Source organism: Staurois parvus, unplaced genomic scaffold (genome assembly GCF_062004578.1).
Source record: "Staurois parvus isolate SC_StPar_1 unplaced genomic scaffold, SC_StPar_1.0 ptg000178l, whole genome shotgun sequence".
Lineage (NCBI taxonomy): Eukaryota > Metazoa > Chordata > Amphibia > Anura > Ranidae > Staurois > Staurois parvus.
Window position 1 is genome coordinate 1,630,211 of NW_028317974.1, and position 20,245 is coordinate 1,650,455.

Genomic DNA, 20,245 nt, shown 5'->3' on the forward strand with positions numbered 1-20,245 from the left:
AAAGCAATGGAAGTGAAGAAGATTCTGCCAGGACAAGGTCATCCAGCACCCAGGACTAAGATGAAAAACTGCCATGGGGACACACATCCCCCCCAAACACCATGCCCAGGGTATGTGCCCCTTCTGCTTGTAGCTATATTTTGCTGAGAAATCATTTTGAAAAATGCCTCCTACATTTCTGCCAGTAACCATCTTGAGTAAGGGCAGATGATTCATGTAGCAGTTACTTCCTGAAATGTATCTGTCCTTAGCTCAGGCATTGGCTGAGCTGATAACTCTCCCTCCCCTTCTGAAGACTCCTGGGATGTATGACATCATTTGCCTAGGCATGGAAATCAGGAAGTAAATGAAGGAATCCAAAAAAAAAAAAGTTAAAACAAGTAAATATGATATACTTTCCTATCTATTTACTAATGCTAGCAGCATAAGGATTAGAAATATTCCATGTTGATTGAAAAAGTGAAATTCCTCTTTAAAGATTGCTATACTGTGCTTGTTATCAGTGATTTGTTTCCCTTCTGCAAGCTCCACTCCATTAGGCAATGAATATCTCTTCTTTTCCCTCTGTATATTCACCAGATGTTATATAAAACAAAACAATCCAAATGGTGGAATACCATCCACATATATTTTATTTAGTAAAAAGAATTACACTCATATAAGATAGTCAAATACAGAGCTTTTCAATGAACACTGCTTTGTCCCTAGTGTGAGAGAACCACAATCCACTTGCAGAGTATATAGCCGGCTGTGCTTCCAGAGCCTGTTTCCCATCAGCAGCTTAGATCAGCAAGTAACCAACACTCCGCTCCTACGTATTTCATTATCATGGGCTTTGTCAGGGAGCTGCAATCTTTCTATAAAAGAAGATTTTATGTTTGCCTGTTCAAATATGTTGAAAAAGTTACAATTTTCATGGGTATAATTAACATCTACAGTAATATATTTATTATCAATAATATATCACTTTTTAATAACATATATTCATATGCTTACAAATACAACTATGCAATTTAAAGTGCAGCTCTGCTTTTAAAATAGTATATGTATGCATGAATGTAAGTTAGGGACCTTTAGATTGTACACCCCTTTAGGATCAGGGACTGATGCGAATGTACAATATATATGTAAAGCGCTGCGTAAATTGACGGCGCTATATAAGTACCTGAAATAAATAATAATAATAAATAAAGGCTGTCTACCATCTCTCTCTCTCTCTCATCTCAGATGGAGCTGGGCAGAAGAGATGGAAGAGAGGGGATGGGTTGTTGCTCAAACCTATTCACTTATGTGTGTACATTGCAGCATGAGATGTTGAGCACTGTCAGGCATTTTGAGCAGAAGAAAAGCAGAAGCTGGAAAACATGTAAAAAAGGTAGATAAAAAGTTAAAAAAAATTTCCACCAGTCAGCTGAACATTCAAATATTTAATATGCAACACATTTTCCAAAAATAAATGAATACATACATTTTAAAAAATTATATATATCATTTTTTCTGTTAATTTAATTTTTTTTAAGTCCTGACAATAAATAAAGAAAGAAAGCACACTATATATAAAACACGCTACATGCTCTAAGAACACATTAACAGTTTTTTTAGATTTAGGGTCTAGAAGGCTTATTTAACAAACAGCTAAGTGCAAAGTGCAGTGACCAATAGCAATCATTCAGCTTTCAACTTTCACTAATTTGACTATGACTGCTTGATATGGGTTGCTGCACTCTGTATACTTTCATTGCTCTTTGCATTGCTTTATTGAGTAAGCAGCCCCTGAAGCTAGGCATACACAGAATGACCTTTTATCTGATTCACTGGAAAAAAAAATCTGATATTTGGTTGTTTTCCAAATAACTGCAGATCACTGTATAAATGCAGAGTTCCATTTCATTCTACCTGGGATTTTTTTTTTCTGATCCTTTTCCAAGCAGACAGATTTTAGATGTTATCTAAATGTTCCAGATTATGCTCTTGCAAACTGGGAGTCTTTTTATAGCTGCTGAGTTGATTGCCATTTACATGTATTATCATCTAAGGCTTTCCAACAGCAGAAATGTTCTACTATGAGGCAAAAAAACTTTGTCAACTCTACAAATTCTTAAAAGTTGCAATTGTTGTGATTGAAAGTAATGCTTAAAGGGGGGAGGGGCCTGAACATGGTGCTGCAAGCCTGCTAAGTGCAGGAGCTCCTGACGCCCACCATATGGACGCTGCCCGGAGATAGACTGTTCTGTATCCTACCCTCAGATCCAATACAATCCTCCAGGTGGTCCTGGTCGGGGCAGCAAGGGTGCCCACAGTGTCCATTTAGACCATGTGGAGGTCGGCGGTGGCTATGAGCCCTGGTTGAAGAACGTTGTTATGGTTGGACCAGGGCCAGGCTCCTGGAGCACCCGAAGGGACCGGTATCTGCTGGCGGAAGCATTCTATGGAGTGCAGGGGAGTGCCAAGTGAGGAGGAAGGTGGAAGTGCCTGAGAGGATTAAGGAGGAGCCCCAGGAAGGATTGTTTGTCTGCAACATACCTGAGAAAGCCTGATACCCTAAGACACCCGAAAGCACAAGACATTACGAGCTTCTGCCAAGATCCCTTCTCAGATGATCCTGCAAATTGGACCACAAGACTCTGACAGCGAAGAGCATACAGAAACGGAAGGATACAGTACTCCAGGCCCAGGAAGGCAAAGGTGAGTTTCCATGGGGTAACAGCAGGATGTTTATGTCGCTATTGTCTTTGTCATAAGCAAAGGTGTAACTGAATAGTGGAGCTGGGTGGTCAGAAGATTAAGACACTGGGGATATCAGAGGTTAAGTAATTGTGCTGATAACGCATATGTTTTCAAAGTTATTTGGGACTGTGAAAGTCACAGAGAATAACAAGGAAGATGGGTCTTCTCTAGGGGTGACAATTTTGCATTTAAGTAGTGAATAGAAAACTAGGGGCCAAGCATAATCAATATGAAAAGCAGATCCCCTAAAGGCGGAGGTGTAAAAACCCTCCAACGCAAATACCACCACAATAAAGATATATATGCCACTACAGGAAAAAAGCCCAGAGACACAATGCCCAGAGAAACAACAGGGAGGAAGCAGTAAATATGACGGGGAGCAGTCTAGACTGTTATTTGGAACAAGCGATGGAAATCAGACGCATGAATTTATAACTGTTGACAGTGTAATAGATCAAAATGTCACGGAGCAACAGGGGCTATATCATAAATTCCTACAAGAAAAGATATGGCGGAAATGTTTGCAAAATTGGAACTTTCTATCAAAAATTAAATGGCGATGATTCATAAAGATCTGGGATGAATGTTAACAAGAGTAGAAGAAGTTGAGGGGAAAATGGAGACCCAAGCCCAGCAGATTATTAAATTAGAGAAGCAGGTTGAAGAGATGCGAAGAGAACAGAGGATGCTCTCATTCAAATTAGAATATCAAGAAAACAGAGAGAGAAGAAGTAATCTGAGGATTCAGGGCCTATCAGAAGATTCACAAGGACAGGACCTTTGGGAAAAAATAAGGAGGGTGTTCAACCCAATGATAGGTAGATCAGTTAAAGACCCTTTGAAAATTGAGAGAGTGCATAGGTCCAGATGGCCACAAGGAAAAACATTAGACCTCCCAAGAGACGTGATCATTTGTTTCCATCATTATGAGGATAGAGAGAGAATATGGAAATAATTGCGTCAGAATCCTGAAATAAAATTTGGAAAAACAAAGTTGCAAGTATTTGCGGACATTGCCTCTGAGACATTAGCTAGAAGAAAATTGTTGGAACAGATGTGGGAGAAAAAGAGTTTGATAAAACTGGGGATTCCTGGCATGGCTGATTGGGTGGAAAGATGGGAAATCGGCAAGGCTGAGATTCCCAGAAGAATTGAGAGACTTTTGTGAAAAACTAGAACTGCAGAATGTGGACATTGCAGGGTGATCAAAGGGGTCTAACAAGAATGCAGGGATGAGAAATGAGAAGTGGCAGTTAGTTAATAAAATGAAAAGATAAATAAATAAGAAGTGGTGGGGCGTCAGGTTAGATAGGATATTTAATTTAAAATAAAAAAACCCTCATGTTGAGAGATGGGGATCAGAATAGGAATACATGTTCAGAGCCCTACCCCAAAGTAGGAATCACTAGTGGGAGAATCTTGCATCAGATTCCAGGGCAAGGTTTAGGCCAGGGTTTTTTTAAGAGTAGGTTAGGTAGGGGAGGGGGTTGGCGGGAGATGTGGTGGAGGTTGGGAGGGAGGTGGGTAGGGGGGAGGTGGGATGTTGGGAGGGGTGGGGTAGGGAAATGGTCCATGATTTGAATAGTCTATATTTTTTTCCCTGCAGATGGAAAGGTAGAGAATTAGCAAACAGATATGAGTTTGATCAATCTTATAAAGTATAAGGTTTAAACTCTCCGACTAAGATACTTAGGGAAGTTCACCAACATTTTATAGATGTAGTGTTTTTACAAGAGACACATTTATCCCATGAAATTAGTGTTAAGTTATATTCGACTTACTATCTAACCTGGTATTATGCAGACTCACCAATAAAGAGGCCCAAAGGAGTAGCAATCGGGTTCTCTAAAAATATAGGTTTTGATGTGGAGGAGAAATGGGTGGACCCAGAAGGACGGTTATTGTGTTTAAGAGGGAAAATGCAGGGACAACAATATACATTGGTAAATATATATTGCCCAAATAAAAATCCAGAAGTATTTTTGCAAAGAGTTTTGGAGAAAATTATGGATTTTAAGAGGGCTAGACTGATCGCGGCAGGAGATTTAAATTTTTGCCTGAATCCATGGATGGATATGTCTTTGAGTGCGCAGAGAGAGGGTGGTAGAAAACTAAGAATGTTGAAAAAGATGTTACATCATATCCAATTAATAGACACGTGGAGAATGAAACATCCCAGAGAAAGAGATTATGCCTTCTTCTCTCTAGCCCACAGATCGTATTCACGATTGCATTACATAATGATAGAGCATAGATAATTGTATTTAATGGTTAAATCTGGAATAGAGGTTATATCTATCTTGGATCACGCTCTTGTCATGGCGAGACTACGGGTTGGAGGTGAATGGAATAAGAAGGCTATGTGGAGAATAAATGAGACGCTTTTGTAAGACCCTGAAATAGAGAAAAGATTAAGGGAGGAAATAGAGCAATTTTTTGTTCTGAATGAAACCGAGGAAGTATCTGTGGCTACTATATGGGAGGCACATAAGGCTTATATCAGGAGAATTTTGAAAGCCGCAGGCACTAAAAAAAAGAAAGATCGGGAGAGAAAAATAAGGTTGGTGATGGAGGATTTATATAGACTGGAATAGGCACATAAAAAGAAGCAGGATATAGATACACATCAGAAGATTACCCTTAAAACAGAGGAATTAAAAGATCTGCTGGAACAGGAAATGAGGAGGGTCTTTAATAGGGTTTCAAAAGAAAGATATCAGTAGGGGAATAGACCAGGAAAATATCTGATGAAAAGATTGAAGGAAAAGAAATCTAAAAATTTTATAGATAAAATCAAAGATGATAAAGGGGATCTGGTGTACTCCACCACTGATATCGCCAATACGTTCCACAAGTATTATAGTAGGTTGTATGATGTGAATTTTAAAAACCAGAAAACACAAAGGAAGAAAAGAAGAAAAAGGCAAGAATATTTAAAGGCGGCAGGTCTGCCAAGAATAAAAGAAGAAAAGTTAATGTCCCTATAACGAGTGATCTCCCAGGATGAAATCAGTATGGCCCTGAAGAGTACAGCAGGAGGAAAGAGCCCAGGACCTGATGGATATACAGTGGCCTATTATAAGAAATTCAAAGAGTTATTGGTCTCCTAAACTCTGTACATAAATGAATGCGTTAGGAGAGGGGATGGGAATGAGAGAGGAGTGACTGCAAGCGTATGTAACAATTATTCTTAAAGGGAAGGACGGCTCACAATGCGCTAGCTACAGACCTATATCATTATTAAATATAGATACAAAACTGTTCGCGAAAGTGTTAGCTACCAGGATGAAAGAACTGATGCCGGAGTGGATACATTTAGACCAAGTGGGGTTTATCCCAGGCAGAGAAGGGAGGGACAATGTTCTAAGAGCATTGTTCCTTCTACAAAAAGCAAAAAAAGAAAAGCTGCAGATAATTATCCTGTCGATTGATGCAAAAAAAAACTTTTGACAGGGTAGATTGGGGATTTATGATAAATACATTAGAGGCTTTGGGAATAGGGGCCAAAATGTTAAGGTGGATAAAAGGGCTTTATAATTACCCATCAGCAGTGGTTAACGTCAACAGGTCCCTCTCAGGATTTTTCAAAATGTATAATGGCACCAGACAGGGCTGTCCACTAGTCCCCTTTATTTGTCCTATTCCTGGAACCACTTTTGGCACTGGTAAGAAAGAGTGTAGATATCATAGGAATTAGGATTAGAGAAGTAGAACATAAGGTAGCAGCGTATGCAGATGATATGCTGTTTTATACTGTGAACCCTAGACTGACGTTGCCTAATCTTATGGTATTACTAAAATATTATGGAGAGCTTTCGAACCTGAAAATAAACCCCTCAAAATCAGAGATTCTGAATATTAACATTTCAAAGACAGAGATGTAGACCCTGCAAAAAGACCCTGCATTTACATGGAGGGAGAGGGAATTAAGTTAATCCCCTCAATAAAGAACATATATTAGGTAAATTACATTCCTCTAATAAATGAAATAAAGGATGAGTTGAGAAGACTTTCAAGGGGTTTTGGTCTCCTGGATTGGACGTACAGTTGCAAGAAAAAGTATGTGAACCCCTTGGGATTACGTGGAGTTTTGCATGAATTGGGCATAAAATGTGCTCTGAACGTCATCTAAGTCACAACAATAGAAGAACACAGTCTGCTGAACATAATACTACACAAACATTAGATGTTGCCATGGTTTAATTGCACATAACATGTAAACATTCACAGTGCAGGGAGGAAAAAGTATGTGAGGCCCTAGCTTAATGACTTCTCCCAGAGCTAATTGGAGCCAGGAGTGAGCCAACCTTGACTCCAATTAGTGTGATGATATTGGATGTGTTGCTGACAGCTGTCCTGCCCTTAAAAAACACACACCTGTTTTGAGTTTACTGGTTTCAAGAAGCACTGTCTGATGTGAACCATGCCTCGCAGAAAAGAGCTCTCAGAAGACCTACGATCAAGATTTGTTGACTTGCATCAAGCTGGAAAGGGTTACAAAAGTATCTCCAAAAGCCTTGATGTTCATGTGTCCACGGTAAGACAGACTGTCTACAAATGGAGAAAGTTTAGCACTGTTGCTACTCTCCCTAGGCATGGTCATCCTGTAAAAATGACTGTAAGAGCACAGCGCAGAATGCTGCATGAGGTAAAGAAGAATCCCAGAGTGTCAGCTAAAGACCTACAGAAATCTCCGGCACATGTTAACATTTTTGTTGACACATCTACAATAAGGAAAACATTAAACAAGAATGGAGTACATGGGAGGACACCACGGAGGAAGCCATTGCTGTCCAAAAAGAATATTGCAGCACGTTTGAAGTTTGCAAAAGAGCACCTGGATGTTCCACAGCACTACTGGCAAAATATACTGTGGACAGATGAAACCAAGATTGAGTTGTTTGGGAAGAACACACAACACTATGTGTGGAGAAAAAAAGGCACAGCACACCAACATCAAAACCTCATCCCCACTGTAAAACATGGCGGAGGGAGCATCATGGTTTGGGGCTGCTTTGTTGCCTCAGGGTCTGGACGGATTGTTGTCATTGATGAGAAAATTAATTCCAGAGTTTATCAAGACATTTTGCAGGAAAATGTACGACCATCTGAAGCTCTGCAGAGGATGGGTGATGCAACAGGACAATGACCCAAAGCATACAAGTAATTCAACAAAACAATGGCTGCAACAGCACAGAATACGCCTTCTGGAGTGGCCCAGTCAGATTCCTGACCTCAACCCGATTGAAATGCTGTGGCATGACCTTAAGAGAGCGATTCACACCAGACATCCCAAGAATATTGCTACACTGAAACAGTTTTGTGAAGAGGAGTGGTCCAAAATTACTCCAGATCGTTTATGTGCAATTAAACCATGGCAACATCTAATGTTTGTGTAGTATTATGTTCAGCAGACTGTGTTCTTCTATTGTTGTGACTTAGATGACGTTCAGAGCACATTTTATGCCCAATTCATGCAAAACTCCATGTAATCCCAAGGGGTTCACATACTTTTTCTTGCAACTTTATATGGTGGAATTGTCCAGAAATACAGGTGTTTTGGCAAGATATAATTCAATATATACAGGAGATATTGGGAATCACTATATAGAAGGACCCGTGGCTGTGTTTATTTTATAGGTCAGAGCTGTCAGTGAAACAATATAAAAATAGTATACTATATCATCTAATTAGTGCGGCTAAAGGACTTATTTCCAAATTTTGGCAGGAACAGGAGCCCCCAACACTGAGGGACTAGATAGACAGGATCGAGTATATTAATAAGATTGAAGAGTTATACCATATAGATGAAGATAACACAGAAAAATTTAGAAAGGAGTGAAGCAGATGGTATGACTTTAAGACATCTGAAAAATATCTGGAAGTGGTGGGAGTCCCACGCAGTGAGGTTGGAGAATTAAATGGAATAACTGAGGGGGCGTATATGAAAATAATAAGAAAGAAGAGGAAAGAGAGATCTAAGTAAGGAAAATAAAAAAGGGAATATAGGGATATAGACAGGAGAATACAGAAGGAAAGAGATGGAAAGAACTATATGGACAGGTGTAATTTAAAGGGGGGGAGGGATAAGGGTGGCTGGGTGGGGGATAGATAATCTACGTGGGTTGTTTGTATTTTCTGATAAATATGATATAATGTTGATTTTTGTATTGAAAAATGTAATAAAAGATTAAGAAAAAAGAAAAAAGTAAGTAATGCTTAAGCTGTCGTGGCAGGGACAGAGTTATCAAGCACTATAATCAGTTTCTGACATCATTTTGTCGTTTAAGGTAAATGTTTTGTTACAGTGTATTAACACATGTGTTCCATCAAACCTGATATTCTAAAGTGTCAGTACGTTGGCCCTACTATCATATTTTATGTGACTTGTTTAATTACAACCAAGCTTGAAGGAGACTTGGAAATTGTATTCAGAATAGGTCTGCCAGATGACTCTACAAGAATGTCATGTAGGGACGTGTGATGTGAACTGACCTTAAAGCAGAACTTCACTTAAAAGGGGAAATTCCGAGTGGTTGCATCCTCCCCCTCTCCACTGCCACATTTGGCACTTTCTAAGGAGTGGGTACCTGGTTTTGACAGGTATCCACTCCCACTTCTTTTTAGAAGCACCGTGGTGATCTGAGCTGGAAGTTCAGCCCCTACACTTCACAGGTCCCAGAAGACTATGGGACCATTCACGAAGCACAGCACACTTCATGCATGCGCAATAGGAAACTGGCTGTGAAGCCGCAAGTCTTCACTGCCGATGTCCCTTACTTAAGATGCAGATGGCTTCAACCGAAGCCAATTGAAGAATCGGCTCAGGTGAGGACATCGCTGGATCCCTTGACAGGTACTGTAAGTGTCCTTATATTAAAAGTCAGCAGCTACAGTATTTGACTTTTAATTTTTTTGGGGGGAGCCTGGAGTTTTGCGTTAAATAATAATTCATGTTAATACTGAATTGATACAAATTATTATAAATCTATTATTGATTTTACTTGCTTGTAGAAGAAACTTTTGTAAGTGATTCAATGCCCCATTTTGAAAAAGACATTAAACATATGTTTACAATATTTTTTAATGTTATTAATTTTTTATGTATTTTGGCAAAAGTGCTTTTCCATAACTTCATGTTTGGGAACTCATCACAGCAAGATAACTGCATAGAGAAAAGTACAATGTACACTGCTGAACTCTAACATATCAGTTTTGTGTAAACATGTGCGTTTTGTTTCATAACAAATAGATTTTTGGACAAAAAAATTGATTATTGTAGATTCAGATGTAATTAAATCTCAGAATGGACATAGCAATGAATGTCAACGAATAAAAAAAAAAGTTATAATGAAATAACAAATTAATTTGTTTCATTCAGATGAGGTCACATGATGCGATAGTAGTTCGGGCCAATGGGGAAATTAATTCATATTTCAAATTCTTTCAATAATTCAAATTTGAGAAATTTGTGATTTAAATTGAATTTGTAATTGTCACAATCAGTTCAGTACCACAGTTTAATGCAATTCTTTGGTTTGAAAAATTATGGCGCACTACCTTTTTCATTATATTTGTTCCGTTGCCTTCGAAAATATCGAATAGTTTTGATTTACAAATAACGAATCCACTGAAATACTGAATTTGAAAACGAAAATATAGCAATCTTCCAAAAAAACTGCACAGGCCGAAGAAACAAAATGAATTCTGAAAACAAATCAGTTCAACATAATGAATATGGGGAATCAAAATTCTTCATGAACGAATGCATCAGAAATGCAAAAAAATGAAAATTGCGGGTGTGCACATCTAGTTTTGTGTGTGTTTGGCAAATTACAATAAATATTTCTCATAAACTGAAAATCTAAGACCCGATTCAGACTATAAGTTGTAATCACATCACATTTGTGCATTGTGGTCTATTAAAAGACATTCAATCAGATGCTTTTGGGTACTGTTCAAAACAAATGGAACTGCAACATACAAAAAGTTTTTTCTTTAGATAGAATAAGGAAAATGTATATTTCTGTCCAACTGCCGTTTCTGACACCATTAAGAAGATTATCCTTCACCTTCTGTCCCTGTGACACCTGTAAAAGAAAGGGTGAGTGGTTGTCAAGTGACAAAAAGCCACAGGCAGCCAAACTATTTTCAAAAGTTCTAGCCTGTCCTTTTAAAATGTTTTTTTTGTCTGTTTCCTTACATGTTGCCATGGTAAACGTGAGGGGAAATTACTCCAATAGGGCCCCTAGTTGGAAATAAAACATAAAGGAAGCTGTAACTCTTCCACGCTTCTTCTATTCCAGCTAAAAGTTTTGCATTCAGTATGTTTTTTCAGCGCACCCTACCACAATAGAGTGGTGTGAACTAAAACCATCTGGAACAAAGCAAATTGCCTTGCCTTTTTGTTGGGACTGTGTTTGGTAGCAAATTGTGGGAATGGACCCTGAAGGTATCAAAATTGTGAATTGAAGCTAAAAACTGGTAAGTGGTATTAAATTATAGACAAGATTTTAAAAATAGAAATAAAAGCCACCAACTTCATTTTTACATTAGAAAGCTTAGACAGGGTTCATGTGACAAATGTAATTATAAATGCATATCATATTGATAAAGACATTTCTAGAAAAGATAATGACATACCAGACCCAAATGATGAAAGTAATGTACATGGAAGGGAAGCACAGTTACTAAAAAATATTTATGAGTGGAAAAAATAATGCCTTTTGGAGCTTGCACATTAATTTATTAGTACGGACACACTTTAACACCCAACGACACATGATGCTTAGATGTCCGTGTAACACACTGCATTGATACAGGTTACAGACTGTTAATTAAACACAAGATGGCAGTGCCATGTGGTTCAGTTATCCAGACTCTATTGAAGCAAAGCCTTGTTGAACTTGCTGTTTTGTGGGAAAGGAAAGAAGGACTGCAGACCACTGGTATCACTGATGGGAAGGACAGTCAATACTGTCGTAGATCGCAGTTTTGTAATTGGCGCCGCTTCTCAACAGAAGGACCAAAAAGAACTCGGGGGCCCCCCAACTGAGAGACTGCTTATGCTGCAAAGGCCACAAATTGGGTGAGAGGGTTTCATAACCCAGTGTCAGGGATCCGGGTATGAACAGAAATGTGTGGACTGACACAGGGAAGTAACAGGCTTCAGGAATGATGTAATATAATTTATTGTTAGCCGCCTAAATATACAAAACGCACATTAAACAAAACCAACCTTCCACTAATATCAGTATGTGCGGGAACACAGGCGTAGTCAGGGCTGGAGAGGTGGAATGGTCAGGCAGGCCTTATGGTTCCATTAGCGGTAGCCTCTAGCGACCCACTGGCCGGAGTCCCTCAGAGCGCGGAGTCTAAGCCTCAGTCTGCTGGTTCACCAGAGCCCCTGATGGTGGGGATGGACTTGAAGCAGCCTGAGACCAGGTCGCGACCCCCGAGGAACACCAGCTGTGGTAGAGGCAGGTGCCAATGGTGTAGAGCAGGTAAGAGCCAGATGTGAAGAGGTATGCGTGGTCAGACAGGCCGGGTCGGTAACAGTGGAGCAGACAGTACAGAGCGGCAGGCAAAGAATAACAGGTCACAGGCCGGGTTCGATAACAGGAGGTCTGGCAATGGGAGCAGGCAGAGAATGGTCAGGACGAGCCAGGGGTAAGAGCAGGAGAGGACAGCAGTATCAGGATCAGGCTGGGTCAGCAACAAGGCAATCAGGAGTACAGGACAATCAGGAACAAGATACAGGGGCTCATGGGACAACACCAAGGCACTGATTGCAGGCCTGGTGCTGCTTAAATATACCTCCTGCAATCAGCCTCAGGTGATGGCTTGATTGCAGGAGTGAGATCCTGGCTGCTGAAAGCACCCGCTGGCAAGCACCGGTACTGCAGCCCACACTGCAGGTGAGCCCATTCCTGACACACCCGCTGGCATGCACTGGTACTGCAGCCCACACGGCAGGTGAGCCCATTCCTGACACCCAGATTATCAAAAGTTGGAGCGACTGTGTTAATTTCAATTGTTCAGTTCACCTTACACCACAGAGTATTATACTGAAACCCAGACTGCCTAGCCCATTCTGTATTATGGCCTACTGCTTTAGTTTCTCACTAAAACCCTGAAACTGCAGGACTTTGGACCCTGCAGACAGGATTACACTAGTATCTCATCTCAAGCCTCTTTCAGCTTCAAAGGAACTTGCTTCACCAGACTAAACCTCTGCTGAAGTCTGCTTCTGCCCCTTTCTTCAGTTTCAGCCAATTTTTGCTTTCATCCTTTCTGTTAAAAGGACCTTACCCAGTTGCAACATCACTTAAAGGGGGAATCTTTCTGTGACTATACCATCTTGTGGAAATCTTGCTCTTACACACAGAGGGATTCGAACCTTAATGTGCACCAACTAGGGCCCATTAAGCATGCAGAGGATTTGTCACTATTTAAATCCAGTTACCAGCATCTGGGAACCCAAAAGTGAGTTAGTCTGACATCTTGATAGCTCACTTGGGCAGAGATATCTCAGAAGCTGGGATTGAAGTTTAAATTCTGATCCTGCAGGACATTTGGGTTTGCTTAAAGTGATACTGTGCTTTGTTACTTTGCTGAACCTTTTAGAGTGTTTAATTATTTTCTTTATTGCACATCTACTGTCATCACTCTTTATATTCTGACCTCAGTACAAACAGAATATTTACTCACCTTAAAATGTGTGTTTATTTCATGGTTCAAAGCCAGAGAAGCCTCCTGGTCAAAGTATTATGGTGGTGTCAACAGGGGCTATACTTCCAAAGTAGGCTCTGAACAGACAGGGAACCCAAAAATTCTCAGCAGCCCTCAAGAGGTTAGCGCTACATCAGTTGTAATAAAAACCTGCATTTAGCTCTAGAGTGAATGCAGACTTTATTGCCCAAATATTGTTGCCCAGTGTTGCAGGACATAGAATATTCAGCGCATAATGAGCTTCAATAAGTTTATTTCTGTCACTAAGGATGTGCTTACTTTATGCCTGACATGATTCCTAAATGAAAAACCCCTGTCCTGACTGTCTACCAATTCAAATCTGTTTGAATGGTTCCTAACTGCTAGAAACAAGCAATCTATAATTAATAACTCCTATAACTCCAATATATTTACTGGTGTTGACCCCCAGTTACATTCAGGGATATATCTGACAGAGTACATCAATTGTCTGCATGTAAGTTTCTTTATTCTCTTATTTGCATAGATATAATTTTGGGTTTTTTTACACCTGGTGATCTGGCTAGTAAATCTGTAGTTTTTCAAAAGAGCAAGCTCTCTTGCAAATGTACCAGTAAAGAGTGTTAAAATAAACCATTTACCCCTGATGAGTACTTGCAATGATCAGCTTGCATTTATTTGTGTAAAACTTTTACCCCAAACGGGAAAAAAATATTTGCTGTAACTGCTTGTGTAATTGTGATCTGGAGTTTGGTTTCAACTGGATAGTGTGTTTAAGTCTGCTAGTCCATCTAACATTACTTTTCCACCAAATTAACACTGCTGGTGCCCCTGTGCACATTTATCCAGAGTAGGGGCACTCTATTAGAGGAGGTGCATTATGGGCCAGATCACCAGGTGAAAACAGAGAGGGGGGAGCCTAAAAAAAGAAAAACTAATACAGCCACCACATCTATTGACTGGTAAGCTGCAATATATTACATTTTTGGTTTTGGGTTTAATACCTCTTTAAGTAAAGGCTGATTTACTTTATAAATAAAGGCTATTTTACTTTACAAAGTTAATGTGCATTTAGCTTATTATTATTATTAGTAGCATACAGCATTTATATAGCACCAACAGTTTACACTTAGTGAATAAGGTGAAGTTGTAGTCACTTCACGCATTCAGTCATATACAAAAATCCTGCCTATTTAAGTTACCTTGCATATGACTGCTAAACATTCCCTTATTTAGTAGACTACTATATGTGCACATGCACATTGTAAGGTGAACATTCACCTTATCAACTGAACAGCCTCTACTCCTTTATTAAATGAATCCCATTGTGAAAAACATGTCTCACAATGCCATGCCATGGGCATAATTTACGTATAGGAAATGCACAAGTGGTTCCAGCAAATGTGACCTGTGGAAGTGCACATTTATAATATACTCAACCCATACATATTGTGGTCTTTGTTTTTACTGAGCATTGAACATCTAAACAAATGCAGTGTCGCTATGCCGAGAATATGTTCGGATGCTGGAGCATACACTTAGCAAACTAGATTTGTTAGGGAATTTTCTCTATGTACACTGATGTGGTGTGCTAGACTCTGTGTACATATACTGTAAGAATACGAGTTGTTAAGCCTGGTTCACAGGTGCATCAATGCAACAGCATACGTTCACATTTATTAGTAAATCAACTCCAGTGCTTCCCCCCCAAAAAACAGAGATTTTGTCCACTGTAAAGGATACAGCATAGCCTACACTAGCCTTTGCAGCTACTTAAGATACATTTATTTTTGCTCATTTATGCCATCTAGTGTATAGAATGTGGTATGTCATAGAACATTTCACTGAGCTATAAATCCTTCCTCTGTAATCAGAGAATGGTGAGAATCTTCTTTTCAACTAGCATGCATATTTGCTATCATAAGCCTTCCAGAGCAACCTCACCACTGGTGCCTGTGAAACACATAAACACATGCATTACAACAGAACACCAAAGCATTTTCTTTAGCATGCCTTGAATTCGTACAAAAATAGTGTTTTTGGTCCACTGAACATGCACAATTAATTACAATGTTTTAGTATTGTGTATATAAGTCAGTTCACAAAGATTCCTGTATGGGTTATAACTTCTACCTAACTACTTATATGGACCTAACCCAGCCTGTGACTGGACAGTGAAGGAAGAAACAGCATAGTAATGAGCTCATCTCTCTTTCTCCTCTGTTTTCTCTTATTATTAGCATGCTTTTTGTCAGCACATGACCTGATTATACCATTTCTTCCTCTCACACTCTAGCTCTGCTCTACAGGGACTCCAAAAAGCTGATACCAGGTCACATTCAGGTACTGTCACAGTCTGGAGTCAGGCTCGGAGGCCAGTAGGTTTAGCAGTGGAGCATCTCCCACTGACAAATGGGACAAGTATACAAGCAGGTCACCCTGGCAGATGACATGGGTTCACCTGAGGTGTGGGGTCTAAGTACTAACCGGTATTCACCAGAGCTCCTGATGGTGGAGATTGGTTTGGCTGCGTGTTAGTACCAGGTCGCGGTCCTCAAGATCGCTCCACTAAGAGGTGAACAAGCCGAGGTTCGGTAGCAGATAAGCAGTAAGGGATCAAGCAGAAGCATAGTCAGTAAACAAGCCAAAGGTCAGTAATGAGTGGTTGCGGGTTGGGATTAAGCAGAAGCATAGTCGAGGAGCAAGCCAAAGCTCGGTAACAAATGGGAGCAAAGATATGAACGGCAGCAGGAGAGACAAGAGCAAGATATTGGCTGGAGCGAGGACAATAATCTGGCAAACAGGAAGTGCGGAGACATGGCATCCAGGATTCCAGGTGGCTCAACAAGAAGAGTCATTGGCAGACACCGCTGAAGTCCCAGGTTCAAGCCCAGGTCCTGACAGTACTCCCCTTCTCCCAGGCTGTACCCTGGACATCTTAGAGCCAGGTTTGTGAGGAAACCTCTTAATCAATTCCCTTGTTAAACTAGTGACATGAACATTCTCCTCAGGCTCCCAAGAATTATCTTCTGATTTATAACCTTCCCATTGTACCAAATATTGTAATTTGTTCCTAAAGATCCTGGAGTGAAGAATTTTCTGCGCCCTGTGCCTCAAAAGGTGGAGAAGATGGATGAATTCTTCCAGAAAAAGGATTTTCATGAAACGGTTTGAATAGTGATATGTAAAAAATAGGGTGAATCTTCATACTGTCAATAAATTTTAAACGAAAAGTGACCAGGTTGATTTGAGCAGAAATATGGAAAGGTCCCACAAACTTTTGACCCAACTTAGCAGATGGAACATGAACCTTAAAATTTTTGGTAGATAACCAAACTTTGTCACCCACATGAAAAGTAGGAAGTGATCTACGATGTCTGTCAGCAGCCTTCTTGTAATATTCCTGAGCCTCCTTCAATGTATCAATTAATTTCTCCTGAATCTCCTGTAATGTAGTTAATCTGTTGGTAACAGCAGGAATTGGAGTTGAGTTAGGGAGATCAGGAATAAAAACTGGATGATACCCGGTGTTTAAGAAATATTGGCTTTGGGAAATGGAGTCCTGTTTAGAATTCCTTTAAGCGAACTCTGCCATAGGAAGGTAGTCTACCCAGTCATCCTGAAGATAACTCACAAAACATCGAATTTATTGCTCCAAAGTTTGATTGGTCCTCTTGGCCTGACCATTAGACTGAGGATAAAAAGCAGAGGACAGATTAATTGTTACCTCCAAAGCTGAGCAAAAGCTTTTCCAAAATTTAGAAAAATACTGTACTCCTCTGTCAGACACAACATCATCAGGAATTCCATGTAGTTTAAAAACTTCTTGAACCATTACCTTTGCAGTTTGTTCAGAAGAGGGTACCCCCTTAAGTGGTGTAAAATGAGCCATCTTGGTGAGACATTTGACAACTACCAGAATAGTGATCATCCCTTTTGAGGGGGGAAGATTGACCACGAAGTCCATAGAAATTGATCCCCATGGTCTTGATGAAACAGGCAGTGGTGGAAGTAACCACAGAGAAGATCAGGGTGTCTTATTGCGAACACAGGTCAGACATGAGGCCAAATAACTTTTGACATGTATTTTGTATCCAGGCCACCAAAAAAAAGTGATAAAAGTTCCTCTGTCTTGGAAACTCCAAAATGACCAGCAATTTTAGAGTCATGAACCAACCTGAAGGCTTCTACCTGAAGGGTACATAGAGGCGGTGTGCTTGAGTCCAAAAGCCGTTTTTGTACTCAAGGTTAATATTCTTAGGAGGATGATTGAGAAGTGGGAGATTCTCATACCCCTCCATGAGAAGATTCAAAAATGTCTTATAACTTGTAGTCCCTAGAAAGTTCTTTTGCGAAAAGATCATACAATCAGAGTCGCTTTCCTGAAGAGACCAAGACAACAACCCAATTAGATATCGGCTTTACCATTCCTTGACCCGGGGGGAGTTACAAAATAAAAAAATGTAACCTGGAGAAAAATAAAGTCCAATGTGTTTGTCTAGATGACAACCTTTTGACAGAATGAATAAATTCTAGATTTTTATGATCGATTACAGTTACAGGGTGCTTAGCCCCTTCCAGCAGATGCTTCCAGTCTGAAAAGTATTCCTTAATTACCAGCAACTCCTTGTTTTCAATTTCATAATTTTTCTTGGCTGAACACATTAATTGAAAAAATAAGCACAAGGGTGAAGCTGCATCACAAAAAGGGTATCCCTTTCTTCGTCAGCTGCGTAATTGGAGCAATTACCTTGGAGAAATTCCTTATGAATCTGTAAAAGTTAACAAATCCAACAAATCATTGTATTTCTTTAACATTTCTAGGGACAGGCCAATCCACCACTGCTTTGATCTTATTGGGATCCATGCTCACTCATTCTGGAGAAATGGTGTATCCAGGGAACTGGATCTGAGTTTGTTCAAACAAGCATTTCTCTAGTTTGATATAAAGTTTATTCTGACTCAGTCTCTCGAAGACAGTACAGACATGCTTGTGGTGTTCCTCCAAATTATCAGAAAAAATGAGAACATCAAACAGATATTTGATTACAAACTGGTCCAACATATCTTGAAAAACATCATTAATGAAATGTTGAAAAGTTGCGGGAGCATTGCAAAGTCTAAAGGGTATGATCAAAGACTCAAATTGCCCATAGCTGGAACTGAAAACAGTTTTCCATTTATCTCCAAGACGAATGCGGACAAGGTTGTATACAGAGGATGTAAATACCAGCCATACAGGCCAGCCAGGTATACAGAGGACCGTTGATGAGGAACTGTGCCTTACACATGTATTTGCAAATGTGTGCAAACAAAACCCTCTGTTTTTAATGCTTTAACTGTTAGGCCCCATGTACACAGGACACTTCTGAATGATGGAAACTGACTGCTGGAAAACGTAGGATAAAAAACGTCTGTTTAGCCACGTTTGCATAACGCTTTTATGTGCGTTTGCGTTTAGAAGCGTTTTTTAACGATAAGCACAGGAGAACCTCCCAAATGCCCACAATGCACTGAAAAGTGGTAAATTATTAACTATTTCAGACTGTTTCAGCTAAATACAGAGAGTAGAAGCAGAGACAGCAGTATGCCTTAAGATAATTAGGTGTGAGTTGCTCATTAACATTTCTTTTGTTGCCAAGGGTTGGATAGGTGCCTGGTGGAGTGAGTCATTAAGGTCACCTGGCAGGGGGTCTTCATGTAGTAGAAACATCCTGTGTTTTGTCCATCTGAGTACATTGAAAACGCTTTGCATGCATTTTTTCATGATGAAAAAAGGCTCTGGACAGCATTGGGAACTGGAAGAGTTAAAAAAAAATTTCAGATGCAAACGCTTATAAATGTGATTTGCCACGTTTACACATGTTTACAAGCATTTTACGTTTGAAACGCTGATAAAATCGACTGCTGAACGCAAGTTTTCTGCGTTCAAAAAAACTACTGTAAACTCAAATGCCTGTAAATGACTATAAACAAAGATGTGTACATGGAGACATAGGAAAACATTAGGGTGAGTTCAGGGGCTGCTGAAAAAAACAATGAACAGCTCCTAAATGTGAGTTTATCAGCTGCAGTGTACATGAGTCCTTAGACAGGGCCAAATTGGTTGTTTTGCAGGCTGGTTGGTAAGTGTGTCAGGGAAATTCTTTTTTGTTTTTGATGTGCACTGCCCTTCCATATGCACCTTACTGCTAATGCTGCTTATAGGCTGGGACGGGTGCCAGTGTTTTGTGCAGTTGGATCATTTGGATGCAGGGACGCACTGGATGCCTTTGCTGTCATTTTGCTATAGCTGGGCATCATGTGCATCCCTGTACTTTAAGGAGGGATGGGCTCCTCTAGGTACACCTGTCCTTAACCTATCCATTGATATATGTGCTTCTACTACAGAGGCTCTGGAAATTTTAGAGTTAGGTCCACAGAATACAGAGGACCCTTGACGCAGGACTGTGGATTGTTTGCAAATGTGTGCAAACAAAACCCTCTGTTTTTAAAGCAAACTGTTAGACAGGGTCAAATTGGTAGTTTTGCAGACTGACTGGTAAGTGTGGCTGGGAAATCCTTTTTTTGTTTGTGATGTGCACTTTACTGCTTAGGCTGTTTATAGGTTGGGACAGGTCAAATGAGTGCTACCACAGCCTGGAGAGGATGTCAGGGGAAACCTGATTTCTCTGTGGTCTCCTGAGTCATGGAGCAGTGTGACGGATGGCTACACAGCATTCATGTGACCCCTGGCAGCCATTTTAGGTCAGAAGGGTTTTTATAAGTCCTTGCCCCTGGCTTTTTGGCACACTTTGGAGAAGTGGGT

General features: G+C 40.0%; 1 long non-coding RNA gene across 2 annotated transcripts in view; it reads right to left on the reverse strand.

Moving 5' to 3' along the window:
• Positions 1-614: 614 nt before the first annotated feature.
• Positions 615-20,245, reverse strand: part of LOC149462265 (uncharacterized) — a 60,230-nt gene continuing 40,599 nt past the window's right edge. The window contains exons 1-3 of one of the 2 annotated variants that reach the window (XR_016312681.1): positions 10,288-10,565; positions 6,269-6,389; positions 615-857 (exon numbers count right to left, since the gene is read on the reverse strand). This is a non-coding gene — a long non-coding RNA (uncharacterized LOC149462265). Of the gene's footprint in view, positions 858-6,268; positions 6,390-10,287; positions 10,566-20,245 lie in introns of those variants that run through there. The other variant, XR_016312682.1, reaches the window with a different exon arrangement.